This window comes from Glycine max, chromosome 8 (assembly GCF_000004515.6).
Source record: "Glycine max cultivar Williams 82 chromosome 8, Glycine_max_v4.0, whole genome shotgun sequence".
NCBI classification, from domain to species: domain Eukaryota; kingdom Viridiplantae; phylum Streptophyta; class Magnoliopsida; order Fabales; family Fabaceae; genus Glycine; species Glycine max.
The window spans coordinates 26,581,880-26,599,798 of NC_038244.2; positions in this window are offsets into that span (position 1 = coordinate 26,581,880).

Here is a 17,919-nt window from a genome sequence, read left to right on the forward strand (position 1 = left end):
TGCAAAAATCAGATTTTGAACACTAACACTTTTGATGATTTTGAAGTGCCTTCTAGTGTTAAAACTCTTTTGTAGGATTTTCAAGACATGTTTCCATCAAATGTGCCAAGTGGACTATCCCCTTAGAGGGGAATTGAGCATCAAATTGATCTCATTCTAGGAGCTTCTTTGCCCAATAGGCCATCCTATAGAAGTAATCAACAAGAAACCAAAGAGATTCAAAGACAAGTGGATGAACTCATTAGCAAAGGTTGGGTAAGAGATAGTACGAGTCCTTGTGCTGTCCCAGTGATTTTGGTCCCTAAAAAGGATGGGACATGGTGCATGTGTTCCGATTGTAGAGCCCTTAATAACATCACCATTAAATATAGGCATCCTATACCTAGGCTTGATGAATTGCATGGTGCATGTTACTTCTCTAAAATCGATTTAAAAAGTGGATACAATCAAATTAGGATTAGAGAAGGGAATGAATGGAAAACTGCTTTTAAGACAAAATATGGTTTGTATGAATGGTTGTTTATGCCTTTTGGCCTAACCAACGCTCCTAGAACTTTCATGAGATTAATGAACCATATCTTGAGAGAGTTCATAGGAAAGTTCGTTGTGGTGTACTTTGATGATATTCTTATCTATAGCACTTCACTTGATTTGCATATTGATCATTAAAAATATGTCTTGAATGTGCTTAGAGAAGAACAATTGTATGCCAATCTTGAAAAATGCATCTTTTGTACTAACCATGTTGTGTTTCTTGGATTTGTTGTAAGTTCAAAAGGAGTACAAGTTGATGAGGAGAAAGTTAGGGCTATTCAAGAATGGCCTACACCTAAGTCTGTGACCGAGGTGAGGAGTTTTCATGGTTTAGCAAGATTTTATAGACGATTTGTGAAGGATTTTAGCACATTGGCAGCACCTCTCAATGAAGTGCTAAAAAAATGTTGGTTTCAAATGGGGAGAGAAACAAGAAGAAGATTTCAATGTTCTTAAGCAAAAGCTAACTAATGCCCCCATACTTGCATTGCCAAACTTTCAAAAATCTTTTTAAATTGAGTGTGATGCTTCAAATGTTGGGATTGGGGCTGTGTTGATGCAAGAAGGTCATCCAATTGCTTATTTTAGTGAAAAGTTAAGTGGTCCTACCCTTAACTATTCAACTTATGATAAGGAGTTGTATGCCTTAGTACGGGCTTTGAAAACATGGCAACACTACCTTTATCCCAAGGAATTTGTCATTCATAGTGACCTTGAGTCCCTCAAATATACCAAGGGGCAAGGCAAGCTTAACAAAAGGCATGCGAAGTGGGTGGAATTCCTAGAGCAATTCCCTTATGTTATCAAACATAAAAAAGGAAAAGGTAATATTGTAGCTGATGCTCTTTCTCGGCGTCATGCATTACTTTCTATGCTTGAAACAAAATTGATTGGTCTTGAATGTTTGAAAAGCATGTATGAAAATGATGAAACTTTTGGAGAAATTTTAAAAAATTGTGAAATTTTTTCAGAAAATGGTTTCTTTAGACATGAAGGCTTTCTTTTCAAAGAAAACAAATTGTGTGTGCCTAAATGTTCTACAACAAATTTGCTTGTTTGTGAAGCACAAGAAGGAGGTTTAATGGGGCATTTTGGGGTCTAAAAGACTCTAGAAACAGTACAAGAACATTTTTATTGGCCTCATATGAAAAATGATGTGCAGAAATTTTGTGAACATTGCATTGTATGTAAAAAGGCAAAGTCTAAGGTAAAGCCTCATGGATTGTATACAACATTGCCAATTCCGAAGTATCCTTGGATTGATTTATCCATGGATTTTGTTTTGGGGTTGCCAAAAACAAGCAGTGGTAGAGATTCCATTTTTGTGGTTGTTGATAGGTTTTCTAAAATGGCTCATTTTATTCCATGTAAAAAAGTTGATGATGCTTCCCATGTGGCTGATTTGTTTTTCAAGGAGAATGTGAGACTCCATGGTTTGCCAAGGAGCATTGTTCGTGATAGGGACTCTAAGTTCCTAAGCCATTTTTGGAGGACTTTGTGGGGCAAGTTGGGCACTAAATTGTTATTTTCAACTACTTGTCACCCACAAACTGATGGGCAAACGGAAGTTGTTAATAGGACATTGGGAACTTTGCTTAGGACAGTTTTGAGGAAGAACTTAAAAACTTGGGAAGCTTGTTTACCCCATGTTGAGTTTGCTTACAATAGAGTTGTTCATAGCACCACTAATTGTTCTCCTTTTGAAGTTGTTTATGATTTTAATCCACTAACTCCTCTTGATCTTTTGCCTATGCCTAATGTTTCTGTTTTTAAGCATAAAGAAGGTCAAGCAAAGGCAGACTATGTGAAGAAGCTTCATGAGAGAGTCAAAGATCAAATTGAGAGGAAAAATAAAAGCTATGCTAAACAAGTCAACAAAGGGAGAAAGAAGGTTGTCTTCGAACCTGGAGATTGGGTTTGGGTGCACATCAGAAAAGAAAGGTTTCCAGAACAAAGGAAATCAAAGTTTCAACCAAGGGGAGATGAACCATTTCAAGTGCTTGAAAGAATTAATGACAATGCTTACAAAGTTGAGCTACCCGGTGAGTATAATGTTAGTTCCACCTTCAATGTATCTGACTTATCTCTTTTTGATGTAGATGGAGAATCCGATTTGAGGACAAATCCTTCTCAAGAGGGAGAGAATGATGAGGACATGACCAAGAGCAAGGGCAAGGATCCACTTGAACGACTTGGAGGACCAATGACAAGGGCTAGATCAAGGAAAGCCAAGGAAGCTCTTCAAAAAGTGCTGTCCATACTATTTGAATACAAGCCCAAGTTTCAAGGAGAAAAGTCCAAGGTTGTGAGTTGTATCATGGCCCAAATGGAAGAGGACTAAATGACACCACTTTGTCTCAATTTTAGAGTGTTTAGTTTGTCTAAATAATGGCCCAATCCTTGTAAATTTGGTTGACCAAAAATATGTTTTGGGTTAATTAACTAAAAGGGCTTTAGTTAGGTTTAGTTCAAGTTGTAATAAGGGCCCAATTGGCAACCTAGGCATCAACCTTTTGGGAGACCAAATGGTGGCTGATTGATGGCTGTTGGGGGTGACTTTTGGTTGCCACAATTTCAGTTACACTCAGCCATTAAGTTCTTTTAATTCCCTAGGTTAATGGCATTAAGTTATTTTAATTCTAGGTTAGTGGGTCATTACTCAAATCTGCTGTAAAGCTTCTATATAAGTTGAACCATTTTATCAATAAACACAAGTTGAGTTTTATGCAGAAAATTAGAGTTTATCTCTTTTATCTTAGTGAGAGTGATTCTCCTAAATTCTTGAGTGATTCAAGAACACCCTGGTTGTATCAAAGGACTTTCACAACCTTTGTGCATTGCCCTCGCCGGAAAGAGTGATTCTTTCCTTCCTTTCATCTTCAACCTTGTTCTTTCAAACCACAATTTCAGAAAATCCATTACTGCCCAGAATTGTCTCGTGGCCATAACTCCCATTTTACGCATTCAAATTAAGTGATTCTTAAGCCTAAATTGAATTTCAAAATGAGATATTTCACCTCATTTTGGAATCACCTCATTTGGAGCCCTGTAGCTTGAGTTATTGCCATTTCTATATTTATGTCCAGCCACAACTTAACCTACGTTTTATCATGTCATTCTTCCTTCTTTTTTTTTTTTTTTGCCAAGAAACACCTTATTAAGACCCACGAAATTAACCAGATTATTTTCCATCCTTTCCTTAATCAATTTCCGCATTTTCCATCAAAGTTTAATCCTAGACGATCCTAAGTCAGCCCTTGTGCCATGAGGGTTCATATTAGAGAGGAGACGCCACTTCAAGGAGAAGATGAGTCTAGAAGAAGCTCACCACCATAGGAGGCCACGGATAAGAGCTTGGAGAAAGAAGGAGGTGAATGAAGGGAGAGGAAGAGAAGAGCAAGAAATTTTGTGCTCTAAAAGAGCTCTGAAATCTGAAGTTTAATTTTCAAATGATCAAAGTTCAAAAAAATGCACACACATGACCTCTATTTATAGCCTAAGTGTCACACAAAATTGGAGGGAAATTTGAATTTCTATTCAAATTTCACTTGAATTTGAAATTGAATTTGTGGAGTCAAATTTTGGAGCCAAAATTTCACTAATTACGATTAGTGAATTTTAGCTATGGTTCAGCCCACTAATCCAAGATAAAGTCCAAGATTCTCCACTAAATGTGCTTAGGTGTTGTCGCAACCTACCCTTCGGCGAGAGGGCAATGCGGGGCTCACGGGTGCGTCTTCCATGGGAGGAAAATGCGCGGAGTCGCCACAAACGTTTATTCGGGGAAAACGTCAGAAAAACCGGAAAAAATGTGGTCTACGAACTTTAAGTGAGAAAGGTTCGGGAGTTGTATTTACGCACGGGGAAGGTATTAGCACCCCACACATCCATCATAAGGGACGACAACCTTTAATCAAGTGTTCAAATATGACTTCAAAATGTTTTATTTTCCCTTTTTTATGTTTTTTTGTGGTTGACAAGGGTGTTTCCCTCGCTCCTACGTATCCTCAATTGCGATGAGGAAATCAAATCTACATAGTTCTTTTAGAACTAAACATTGATTAAGTTGTTTTGATCTTTTTCCGCATGATTGATTTTAACCACACAAAAGTCGTTTAAGGCATTGGACCATTAAACGATCTTTTGATTCTTTTGAAAGGAGAGAAACGTTAAGGCGTTGGACCAGTAACGATCTCTTGTTTTTGAAAGGAGAGAAACGTTAAGGCGTTGGACCATTAATGATCTCTTGGTTTTTGAAAAGAGAGAAACATTAAGGCGTTGGACCATTAACGATCTCTTGGGGTGGTCGACAAAAGCGGGGCTTTTGCTCCTACGTATCCTCAATTGTGATGAGGAAATCAGACCTACGTAGTTCTTGCAAAAGTGATAAAGTTATGGGTTGATTTTATGCTTTTGAACGGTCCATGTTAACCGATAAAAGCAAAGAGGACCGTTTAAGGCGTTGGACCTTAAAACGGTTTTTAGTGATTTTTGCGAACAAAGCTTGACTTGTGAGTTGATTTTAGCCTTAGTTTCACTTTGGTTATTAGTCAATTCATTCAAGGAAACTTCCAAAGAAAAACATCCGATAGATTTTTTTGATTATTTTATTCAAAGATATTTTGATTATTTTATTATTATTTTTTCAAGATATTTTGATTATTTTATTATTATTATTCCTTTTTTTGGTTTAACCGTGGTTACAATGTGAATGATCGGTTAGATTTTGCTTTAACAGTGATTCAACGAGATTACAACGCAAATGATCGGTTGAAATTCATTTTATCATTTATTAGGCGAGATAATGGCTTAAAAGATCGGTTAAAGCTCGTTAAAAACGGAAGAAAAGAAAACCGAAAGTGAATGAAATAAAGATGAAAGCCAACAAAACAAGAAATGAATTGAAAGTCTCACATTCAAAAACTTACCAGTTGAGGAACGAAGAGCGGATGAAGAACGAATGAAGAACGGTGAAGAACGGCGGAAAACCTTCACATATTTGCTCACGGAAACGTCTCGGAAGCATTACAGAAGCACCTCGCCTTGGATTTTCTTCATGGAAACAATTTTTTTTCACCCAAAACAGCTTAAATGCATACCCAAGGGGTTAGGGATCATTTGGAACAACCTCCCTTCGCCTATTTATAGGAAAAAGGGGAGGAGGTTGCCGCCCAGCTCGCCCAGGTGAGCTGGGTTGCTTCCTCCTTAAGTAACCCAGCTTCCAAAATGTTCTGGAAAGGCCCAGATTCGAAAATTTGAAAATTGATATTTGCACTCCCATCTTGGTAAGTTCACCCCCTTCTTTCATAATTTATGGAAAAGTTACGGAAGCATATAGAACTTGACTTCTTTTTTTTTGTTCCTTCTCACTCATCTTAAGTGAAATATGCTTATTTAGGGTTACGGAAATTTTACGGAAGCATTATGGAAGCATATAGGACTTGATTTTCCTCTTTTTTCTCTTCCCTTTCACCAATATCAAGTGAAATATGCTTACTCAAGGTTTTCGGAAATTTTACGGAAGCATTATGGAAGCCCCGGAAGCCCCAGAAACCATTTTTCAACAAAATGTGGAGGATCATGATAAGTTCACCCCCCTTTGCTAAATAGACTCCCGTTTATTTACACACACCACTTTGCTAAATACACTCCCGTTTTCGTGTTTTTGACCGGTTTCTTCCTGAAACATCTTGAAACTTTACGAATTACGCAACGATACTCTTTTTGCCCTCCGGAATGTTGCGGGACTTTACGAATTGCGCAACAATGCTTATTTTGACTTCTGGAATGTTGCAAAACTTTACGGATTATGCAACGGTGCTTGCTTTGAGGGTTTCGAAGGAAGCAAACATGGTTCAAGGACCAACCGTAAGTACTCCCGAACGAAATTAGGGTATGATAGGTGCCATGAGGCATGTAAAGAATGAAGGACATGCACAAAGTGTGACTATATAATGAGGCAATGGGGTGTAGCAAGCAAATCCTCACATCCCCCTCTAAAATAACTAGTCTTGATGCCCTAAAATACAAGGCCTAAAAAATCCTTCATTTCTAGGGTACCCTACCTACATTATGGAGCCCTAAATACAAGACCCAAAAATAATGAAATCCTAATCTAATATATACAAATATAAGTGGGCTCATACTTAGCCCATGGGCCCAAAATCTACCCTAAGGCTCATGAGAACCTTAGGGCCTTCTCTTGCATCTCTGGCCTAATCTTCTTGGAGTCTTCTATCCAATGCCCTTGGGGGTAGGATTGCATCATTCTCTCCCCCTTGAAAAGGATTTGACCTCAAATCCGTGGGTTCTTGAAACTCATGGATTCTTTCCTCAACACCTGTAAAAAGAATAAAAACATATGTATTAGTGATGTTGGGTATGTTAGAGTAGGGTAAGGACTGAAAACCCCTTTCCTGACCATCTTCCCATGAGAGAACATAGTTCCTCACCAACTCAATGAGTGGTGCTACAAGTATAGAAAAATATGGGACAAACCTTTTGTAAAAGTTTTTTAAGTCATTGAAGCCCCAAATTTCCCTTATACATGGTGGTGTAGGTCACTAAGGAATGACCTTTATTCTCTTAGGGTCCATGGGAAGCCCTTGATCACTATTTAAAAAGTTAAGGAAAGTAATGGAATAAAACATACCTTTTTCTTTATTCTCATGTTGATTATTCCTACAAAAAATTATGACAGACCTAAGGTGTCCCATATGAGCACCTAAGTTTGTATTGAAACAAAAAATAAGAACAAACCTACCTAATGAGTCCCCATGTACACAAATCATGAAGATTTTGGGTGCATGAGTGATTTTACAAAAGAGGGTTGCACCACTCAACATATTCATCATACCACCTATCATAGGGATTTGGTGCCCCATAATACTTATTTTGGGCACCAACAAAGCACAAGGATTTAAGCTCTTACGAACCAAACCCTCATCCAACAACTCCTTTACTTGAGGAATAACCTCAAGCTTAAGAGGTATGGCGGTGCTAAGGGATATTTCCCTTCATAGGAGAAGGTAGAAAAATTGTTTAAGAATGAGTGCTCTTTTGATATCACATTTTGTCGCAATGATTTTCCTTCTTAACAATCTTCTTGGAGGAATCCTTTTCCTCTTTTTCCTTCCCCTTGGCCTTTGAAGACAAGGCCATACTATCCTTCTTTTTCTTTTGGTTTTCTAGTTTTTCTTCCGCATCCCTCTTATCTTTCATAGTTAGTTGATCCTTGACCACCTGTGAAGGTGTCTAAGGATGCAACACAAATTTAGAGCCAAGATGGGTGAGGGTAATCTCATTAGTTAGGACATTGTAAATGATCTTCCAATCAAATTGCCACGGCCTTCCTAAAAGAATATACCCTGCCTCCATGGGAAATATATCACAATTAAATTCATCCTTATATGTCCCAATGGAGAAAGGTACCTTCACTTGTTGGTTAACTATCATTTCCCGTTGCTCATTGAGCCATTGAAGTTGATAAGGTTTTGGGTGGGGAATGATAGTGAGGTTCGACTTGGAAACTAATCTTGTGCTACAACAATTGAAACAAGATCCACTATCCACAATGAGAGAACAAGTTTTATCTAAAATTTTGCATCTTGTATGAAAGATGTTCTCTCTTTGGAATTGAGATAAATCAGAAGATTGACCTCCAAGGAGCCTTCTAACAATTAAGAGGTCACCTTCTTCGTGGGGGTAGACTTCCTCCCTAGACTCTTCACCCCTTACTTCATCTTCACTTCCACTAGAGGAAGGGCAAGAAGTAATCTCCTCTTGACTACTATAAATGTCTTGACCCCTCACGATCATGGTTTTGTTTGTGGGGCATTGAGAGGCAATGTGACCTCTCCCAAGACATTTGAAGCATTTAATGTTGCTAGTCCTTTCTTGGGAACTAGTCTTAGGGGTGTATTTCTCTATGGTCTTACCCTTATCTTCCTTGGGTTTTGAAGGTGCAGCCCCCAAAATTCCATGGGCTTGGTCCTTCCTTGGATAAGAGTGAGAGCCATAAGATTTTGAAGAAGGCTTTCTTTTATGTTGGTGCTCCACTTTTATGTTTTTCTCTTTTCATTTGTTTCATTATTTTTCTTCCTTTTTCCTTTCTTATTTTCTCTTTCATCTTGACTTATTTCTTCCACTCTTTTTTTACCTTTGTCTTTTCTCTCTTTTTTTTCTTTCCATAACTTAAGGGATCTCAACTCATCTAATATCTTATACAAGGGGTCCTTAGGAGTAGAACCCTCACCATTAACACTAGATGAAGAATGAAGAATCATGTTGGTTCCTAAGTTATGGTTCTTTCTTGTTGGGGCTTTGAATACAAAAGGTAAAAGAAACTATGGTTGAAACTAGCCAAAATAAACACTAAAAAAGGTGTGAATGATAAGGTAAAAACTAATTGGTAAAAGGCAAGCTATCTAGGCGGTTTGACAATGGAGGGTAAAGGAAATAAGCTATGAAAGTAAGCAAGAAATTAAAGTGCAAGAAATGCAAACTAGGCGGATCCTAAGAGTGTTTGGATGACCTCATTTAAGGTTCCCAACAAAACACTCACTATCCTAAGGGAAAATTTCCTAAAATTATTACACACAAATGGAAGTAGGGTGACCTAGTGGAGGCTCCCAACTTACTTCCAATGAAAGGCCTTTTTGTTACAAAATTTGAAAGCAAAACAAATTTCCAATTACAAAATTACAAAAAAAAAGTCCTCAATTGTGGTGGCTATTCTCTCTTTTGGTGTTTCACTCAATTTGGTGTGCTTCTTAGTCCAATATCTCTTAAGGTGGTTGGCCCCTTGCTTCTTGACTCAAATTCTTCAAGGTATGGCACCAATCCTCCTTTCCAATTCCCTATATGGCAACTCACAAGCAAGGAAACAAAGAGACAAGCAATAACCAAAGACCAAAAAAAATGAAATGAAAGCTAAACCAATAGAGTTTTAACAAGACAAATTTTCAAGGATTATTCAACAATTAAAGCAATGAAAAGCACACAAAAGCAAGCTAGGACTCAAAGAGAAACCTAGAATGGCTCTAGAGTAAAGTAGAAAAACTAAAAAAAAAAGGACTCAAGAAACCTCTAGTTTTGGCACTTGTTTTCACAATAATTTTCAATTTAAATTTCATAACTAGGATTGGTATAAAATAGGCACCAATTATAGAACAAATTTTGAGCCAAAACAACAAGAACAGTTCCCTTTCACTTTTTTTTTCCTGGACACTGATTTTTCAGCCAACTTGTGTGATTTTTCTTATTTTTTGCTTTTATCCAAATCACTTGGTTATTTTTTCATAATTTTGGTCCCGATGTCTATAAAATTCAGTAAAACTTTTAGCTCAAAAAACGGTGTGACCAATTCCCAGTAATTTATACAAATTCGTTTGTTCAAGCTGCCAGCACCAGCGATTTCAACCTAAAAATCAAGAGTAGTGTTTATGTTGCTTAAGGCTTGGATAGTTACAATTTGTGTTTGCTTATGCTCAATTATCTTGAATAACACAATTCAAGAGAGCTTAAGACTTATTTTGATTCACAAATCCAGCCACAACTCAGCACCACAACTCAACTTCATCATAGGCATCATGTAGGAAACTTAGAAAAAATAAAAAGAGTTCAACAACAAGACTACTTCTAGGAATTGATTTAGAACATGTTATGAACTAAATAACATGCATGAATTAGACTCAAAAATTGAAAAGATAGGCTAAGGATTACAAGAATACATGAACAAATGTATCTAGAATTCAATCAACAAAAATAAAAATTCAACACAAACTTAGAACACAATGTGACAATTACTATGACTAAACATGACTCTAAGACAACATGGATTAAGTGATTTACACTTAGATTTTTGTGTTTTTTTTCTAATCAATATTTTGGAAGAAAATTTAGATCTAAGGTTTAGCACAAGAATATTATGAATGAAAAATGATAGAACCTAAAATCAACACAATAACATGATTCAAGAGTAGATCTACAAAATTTGAACCATAGAAATGCAAGAACAAGTGTAGATCTAAGATTTAATCGGATTATTATTTTGAATCTACTCTAAACAGCACCAAACCACAAGACAATGGAGGATATACATGGAGAATAAGATGAAGAGCAAGGAATTAAAGAGAATTCACCGAACAAAAAGATAGAGGAAGCAAAAGAACATCACCTAGATGAAGATGCTCTGATACCACATGATGTAAGCTTCGTTGGAGCTTGTAGGCCTGGGATCTTCTTCATCAATGGAGTCCTTTGCTTCTTGAGGTCTGATTGCAGTGGAATGGAAAAGGAGAAAGATGATTGCAGCGGAAGGAGAAGGAAGAGAGAGAGGAGACGCCACTTCAAGGAGAAGATGAGTCTAGAAGAAGCTCACCACCATAGGAGGCCATGGATAAGAGCTTGGAGGAAGAAAGAGATGAATGAAGGGAGAGGAAAAGAAGAGCACGAAATTTTGTGCTTTAAAAGAGCTCTAAAATCTGAAGTTTAATTTTTAAATGATCAAAGTTCAAAAAAAATGCACACACATGACCTCTATTTATAGCCTACATGGCACACAAAATTGGAGGGAAATTTGAATTTCTTTTCAAATTTCACTTGAATTTGAAATTGAATTTGTGGAGCCAAATATTGGAGCCAAAATTTCACTAATTATGATTAGTGAATTTTAGCTATAGTTCAACCCCCTAATCCAAGATCAAGTCCAAGATTCTCCACTAAGTGTGCTTAGGTGTCATGAGGCATGTAAAGCATTAAGGACATGCACAAAGTGTGACTATATGTTTTGGCAATGGGCTGTAGCAAGCAAATGCTCACCTCCCCCTCTAAAATTTAATTAGATTGGACTTCTACCAATTCAATTAAATTTATTTCTCAACACACACATCAAATATTCACTTAATGATATTGGATCAAGTGGCCTCGGAATAATTAAGAAGAGGGGGTTGAATTAATTATGAACGTGTCTTGACTAATTAAAATTCTGTCCTTCTTAATGTTACAAGATTCAATTAGGCTTTTACTACAAAGTTAAGAAAGTAAAGAACAGAAATAGAAACATAACCAAAAGTAAAAGCGATAATTAGAAGTACACAACGGAAATTAAAGAGTATAGGGAAGAAGAAGACAAATACAAGATTTATACTGGTTCGGCCACAAACCGTACCTACATCCAGTCCCCAAGCAACCTGCAGTTTCCGAGATTTCTTTCAACCTTGTAAAATCCTTTAAAAGCCAAAGATCCACAAGGGATGTACCATCCCTTGTTCTCTTTGAAAAACCAAGCGGATGTACCCTCCACTTGAACTGATCCACAAGAGATGTACCCTCTCTTGTTCTCAGTATAACAATCCCCAAGTAGATGTACCCTCTACTTGTACCACAAAGGATGTACCCTCCAATGTGTTAGGACAAAGAATTCTCAGGCAGTTAGTCCTTTGAATCTTTGTAAGGGGAAACAAAAGATATCTCAGGTGGTTAGTTGTTTGAAATCTTTTGTTTAAGGAAAGGGAAGAATCAAAAGAATTCTCAGGCAGTTAGTTCTTTGAATCTCTTGTAAGGGAGAAGAGAGAAACAAAAGAATTCAGGCGGTTAGTCCTTCGTTCTTTTGGCAAAGGGAGAAGAGAATGAAAAAGATGAATAGCACAAGTTTTTGAACAAAGAACTTTTCTTGGAAGAGAAAGTGTTGATCAAAAACTTTTAGAAAGATGAAGAGAAATGAATCAGAAAATTCTGTAGAAAGATATTGAAAGATTGATTGAAAGATGTTTGAGAGATGATGTTGAAAAAGATTGAAAGATAGATGACTCAAAGATAATTGATGATTATTATTGAAACTTATGCCATGGTCACATATTTATAATCTTTTGATGACTCAAGTCAAAGCTTGTGACTCTTGGCAATTTCTTTAAAACAAGTTACTTAAAAAGTTGTGACTTTTAAAAGAATCTTCAGAAACAAGTCACTTGAAGAAATGTGACTTTTAGAAATGTATATTTCAAAATCAGTCACTAGTAATCAATTACCATTAAGGTGTAATCGATTACACATCAACATATATGACTCTTCATTTTGAATTTTGAAAATTAAAACGTTTAGAAGATCTGGTAATCGATTACAAGTATTGTGTAATCGATTACACAAGTTTAAAATACTTTAAAACTGTTTAAACATAAGTTATAACTCTTAAAATTCGAAATCTTAACATTTTAAAACACTGGTAATCGATTACTACCTTCTAGTAATCGATTACCAGAGAATAAAACTCTCTGGTAATGATTTTGTGAAAAATTCTTGTGCTACTCAATATTTTGAAAAAAAAATTTAGTACTTATCTTGATTGAGTCTTCTCTTGATTCTTGAATCTTGAGTCTTGAATCTTGATCTTGATTATTTTTGAATCTTGATTCTTGAAACTTGATTCTCGAATCTTGAATCTTGATTATTGAAACTTGATTCTTGAATCTTTGGATTTTGCTTGACTCTTGAGTCTTTGGCATCATCAAAATAACCTTGGAAGACATTGCTTCCACACATTTGGTAAACCATGAAATAGATTATTCTGAATTAGCTGAATCAATGATGGTGGATATGTAATGGTTTGTGCTTGAACTTCTGGTTGAGCAATGCTGGTGAAAATTTGTGGCACATTAGAACTTGAATAATCCTCCAAGGTTACTCTTCTTGGCTCTTCAGCCATGATTGTATCTTCAACAGGTTCTATATGAGAATGCCCCTACAATAGGAAAACTAGAAGATGCCTCAGAAGATCAAGGTTCTTCTTCTGGGGTTGTTGCTTCTTCTAAATCCTGCAAAAAAAATTTGATTCTCTCTGAATTACGCCTTCTACAGATGGATAAGATGAATGCGCACAAAACAACAAGGCGGACCCCTACGGGTACATAGATCACATTCAATCCTTAAAAATAAAAACTAACTGGCGCTCGCACAAAGAACGCCGAACAAGAAACGAAGTAAAGAATGATCGTGGTTGCGATTCGGTAGCGCTTTGGCCTTGTTTCCTCTTCTTTCTTCTTGTTCTTTCCCTCTTCTCTCAATTCTTGACCTTCTGGACCTTCCAATCCTTCCTTAGCCTCCCTAGCACGCCTATTTATAGGAAAATGGGCACATGGGGCAAAGGCAGCTCGCCTAGGCGAGCTGAAGCAATGAGCTCGCCCAGGCGAGCTAGAGCTCACCCAGGCGAGTTGGTTTCTTCACCATGAACTTATTTGGGGGCCCAAGCTAGGGTCCAGGAAAACCAAGGAAAAGACCCTTTTGCCCCCATTTTTTGGTATTTTTTGCATTCTTGATCAAAACACTGAATGATCATTTGTTTCACACTGTAACTGGCATTCAACACCGTAAGTCAACTAGAACGGATCAAAAGATCAATGAACGATAGCCCCTAGATGAAATTAGGGTATGAAAGTTGCCCCTCTTTACTTATCTTTTATTGGAAATAAAAGGGAAGTAAAGATAAGGACACTAATTTCGTTCGAGTGACCTTGCTATTCAACTGGGCAACTGGTGAAAACCAAGGAAGGAAAACTTGTAAACAAAAGGACATTGAAGTCTTATAAAACGTAAAAAGGGAGGACATGGAAGTCCTATAGAGCAGAAGACATTTCAAGTTTTTTTTCAAAGCATAGAAACAGAGGACGTTGAGTCCTAAGAAGCATAAAGACAAGGACATTGAGTCATATGAAAGATAAAGACAAGGACATTGAGACCTATAAGGACGAGGACACTAAGTCCGATGAAAGACAGAAGACGTTGAAGTCTTATAAAGTGTAAAAGACAGAAGACAATGAAGTCTTGTAAAATGTAAAAGGCAGAAGACATTGAAGTCTTGTAAATGTAAATGAAGACATTATAGTCTCTTGAAAGCATCAATGACTAAAGACATTGAAGTCTTTGAAATGTAAATGAATACATTGTAGTCTTTTGAAAGTATAAATGATTTAAGACATTGTAGTCTTTTGAAAGCGTAAATGACTGAAGACATTGAAGTCTTAGAAATGTAAATGAAGACATTCTAATATTTTGAAAGCCTAAATGACTGAAGATATTGAAGTCTTTGAAATGTAAATGAAGATATTGTAATCTTTTGAAATGTAAATGAAGACATTGTAGTCTTTTGAAAGCGTAATTGACTGAAGACATTGAAGTCTTCGAAATGTAAATGAAGACATTGTAGTCTTTTGAAAGCATAAATAACTGAAGACATTGAAGTATTTGAAATGTAAATGAAGATATTGTAGTCTTTTGAAAACGTAAATGACTGAAAACATTGAAGTCTTTGAAATGTAAATGAAGACATTGTAGTCTTTTGAAAGCGTAAATGACTAAAGACATTGAAGTCTTTTGAAAGCGTAAATGACTGAAGACATTGAAGTCTTTGAAATGCAAATGATGAAATTGTAGTCTTTTGAAAGCGTAAATGGCTGAAGACATTGAAGTCTTTGAAATGTAAATGATAGAGGACTTTGAGTCCTATGAAAGCATAAAGATAGAGAACTTTGAGTCCTATGAAAGATAAAGACAGAGGACTTTGAGTCCTATGAAAAATAAAGGCGAAGACTTTGAGTCCTATGCAAGATAAAGGCGAGGACTTTGAGTCCTATGAAATCATAAAGCAAAGGACGTTGAGTCCTATGAAACAAGCCAACAAGCACTAATACCAAAGGGCTCAAACTAATGAGAAAGCAAGAGATTGACTCTTTGAGAGAGCCTCTCATCCTAAACTTAAAAGATAGGACATTAGATTTGAGAAATTGGTATATAAAGAGAAATCTACGCACTTATAGCCTAATATGAACATGATTTTTGGGATGTAGATGCATGCAACCTTCATCTTGAAATGCTAGTAATGCGAAAGGTTTTGAATTATGAAAATTGTGTAATGCTCATGACATCCTTTTCTATTTTTGTGATTTTGATTTTTATTTGAATTGTTTTTTTGCTCTTTTTTTTCTTTTTGTGGAAAACACAGATTGACTGTCTCTTTTTGAAAGACGTGATAACTCATGACACTTTATCCTATCTTTTGCAAATCTCTTCGAGGACTTCCTCAAAGTGTATGTTTTGTTTGATTTAGTCACTTGACAATTTTGGGTGGCAGCAGTGGAGCCATTTGACATTTAATCAATCAATTGAAATACTAATCCTAGGGTTCGTCCCTTTTTTTTGTTTTAAAACCTTTTATCATTATGTACATCAAGGAAACATATGGCTTTGGGATCGATCGTGCGCCCCATTGAAGGATGGCAATGGATTTTCACACTTTGGTATCTGACCAAGTGAAACTTTCCCGATTTAAGATCGTAGAGTGATGCCAAGGGTCTGTCGATACCACTGAAACTTGATGACATGGGCTGATCCCAAAAGATTTTATACAACAAAGGTCACCCTTGGATTGAAAAGGAATCCTAAGGAGTCTGCATGATCTACTAACATCAAATGTACCCTACTATCACAATTGTCTTTGGGCATCTTCCCCGAGCTCCTGGTCAAATGAGTTTTCTTTTCAAATGTGCAAGTGTGAACCTTAGGGTTTTTTTATATATATTTTTTTCAACAATCACAAGTGTGTGTGGGTTCCATTCCAGAATCCAAACCTAAAAGCAAAATTAGTCATTCCTTGATCCACATGGGCTTTATTGGGCTTGTAACGTGGTCAGGGGTAAGAGGGCTATGAAAAAAGATCAGAGAGGCTCAAAGAGTGTTTAAGGGTTACATTGAGTAAGAACCTTGAGATTCTTGTTTGTACTTTGTTCATTTCAACTCTTGGGTTGGGCTCTATTCCTTTTGCCTTATACATTAATCCTTATTTCACTTTTGTGCCTTTCATGTAAAATCAAGAGATCTTTTGTCTTTTTTTTTTCTTCAGTCGCCTTTGGCAGACTTTATTTTCTTTTTCTTTTCATTGTTGCCCATCTTCATGCATGTGTTATTTGCATTGCTCTTCCCACCACTTTAGCGGTGGTTCCTACCCAGAGTTCCTATTTTTTGTTGTTTTTTTTTGTGTTGTTTTTAGAAAACAAACTTGCTTTGGCTCGGAGGGGGTAGCAAGGGATAAATTAGTGTTTCAGATGTTGAAACACAACCATGTGTCATTTCAAATCTTGACTAGATACTTTTGTAGTTTGGATTTTGGGACAAAACCTTTGATAAACACGCTCCTAATTCTTTCTTTTTTATTTTTTATTACCGTAATTTTTGCCTAGCCCGCCCTTTTGGGTTTTCAACCTACCAGGTAAGCACTTCTGATCTTCCCCTAGGTTTGCTTGAGGCTCATGCACGGTGCCTCTCATTGCCCCAGTGTAGGACTCTGAGGTATCTATTGTTGTCTTTTGTCATGACCTTGTAGCAAAGAAAAATCAAAGAAACTGTGCAAGTTCTCGAGAAATATTTAAAGGATTTTCAATTGAAAAATTAAGTTAAATGACTCTTGTTCTTGACAACTCACTTTTCTCTCAAAAAGAAAACTTTTAAGAATGAGGTCACATGAATGTCTGTACTTCTTATTTTGATTTGCAACACAGTCAATCAAATATTTTTTTTCTTTTTTTTATTTTACTCGTCGTTTACGACACCTCTACCAAACGTGTAGAACAAGCAATTTCTGATTGAACAGACTTGGAGATCAACTCAGGAGTGCAAGTCACTTTAGAAAACAAACCAACGAAGTACATTCACATTCTAGTGAATGTGAAATAAATAAAAATGTAATTATGAGAGAATGAGAGACAAGGACATCAAATTTATCCATATTACTAGCATTGTGACTGTTGTTTATAGTAATGGCGTAAACTTGAAAATCCTAATGAGTCATTGGAGACATTTAACAACAACCTTCAAATTTCCCCAAGCATTATACATAGTATTGCTTGACGATGTCAGAACTCATGGGCGATTCTCCTCCTCGAATCTCAGCCAGCCTGCATCAATTAGACTTTGCATCTTATGTTTTAGGGTCATACAATGATCAATGGAATGCCTCAGAACTCCCCCATGATAATCACATGTCATGTTGGGGTTTTATCCTCGGGAAAATGGAGGTTGAGGAACCTTTGCTGGGATTATGGCTACCATTGGATTATTGAGTAGATATGGGAGTAAGTTAGCATACGACATTGGAATTAGGGTGAATTTTACAGGCTTCTTTTCTGGAAAATTCCTTCCCTGGTTGGTGTTTTGGTTTGTGTTAAGGGTGGTGTTTGGTATCGGATGTGCAGTAGGTTGGTTTTATGGATGATAGGGTGGTGGGTAATGAGAAAGGTTGATATTGGCTGAGTATTGATATTATTAAGCTGGTGGAAAATTTGGCCATGTATGAACGGTAGTCACAACATGGGTGCCTCCCTCCTTCTTATTCTCTCC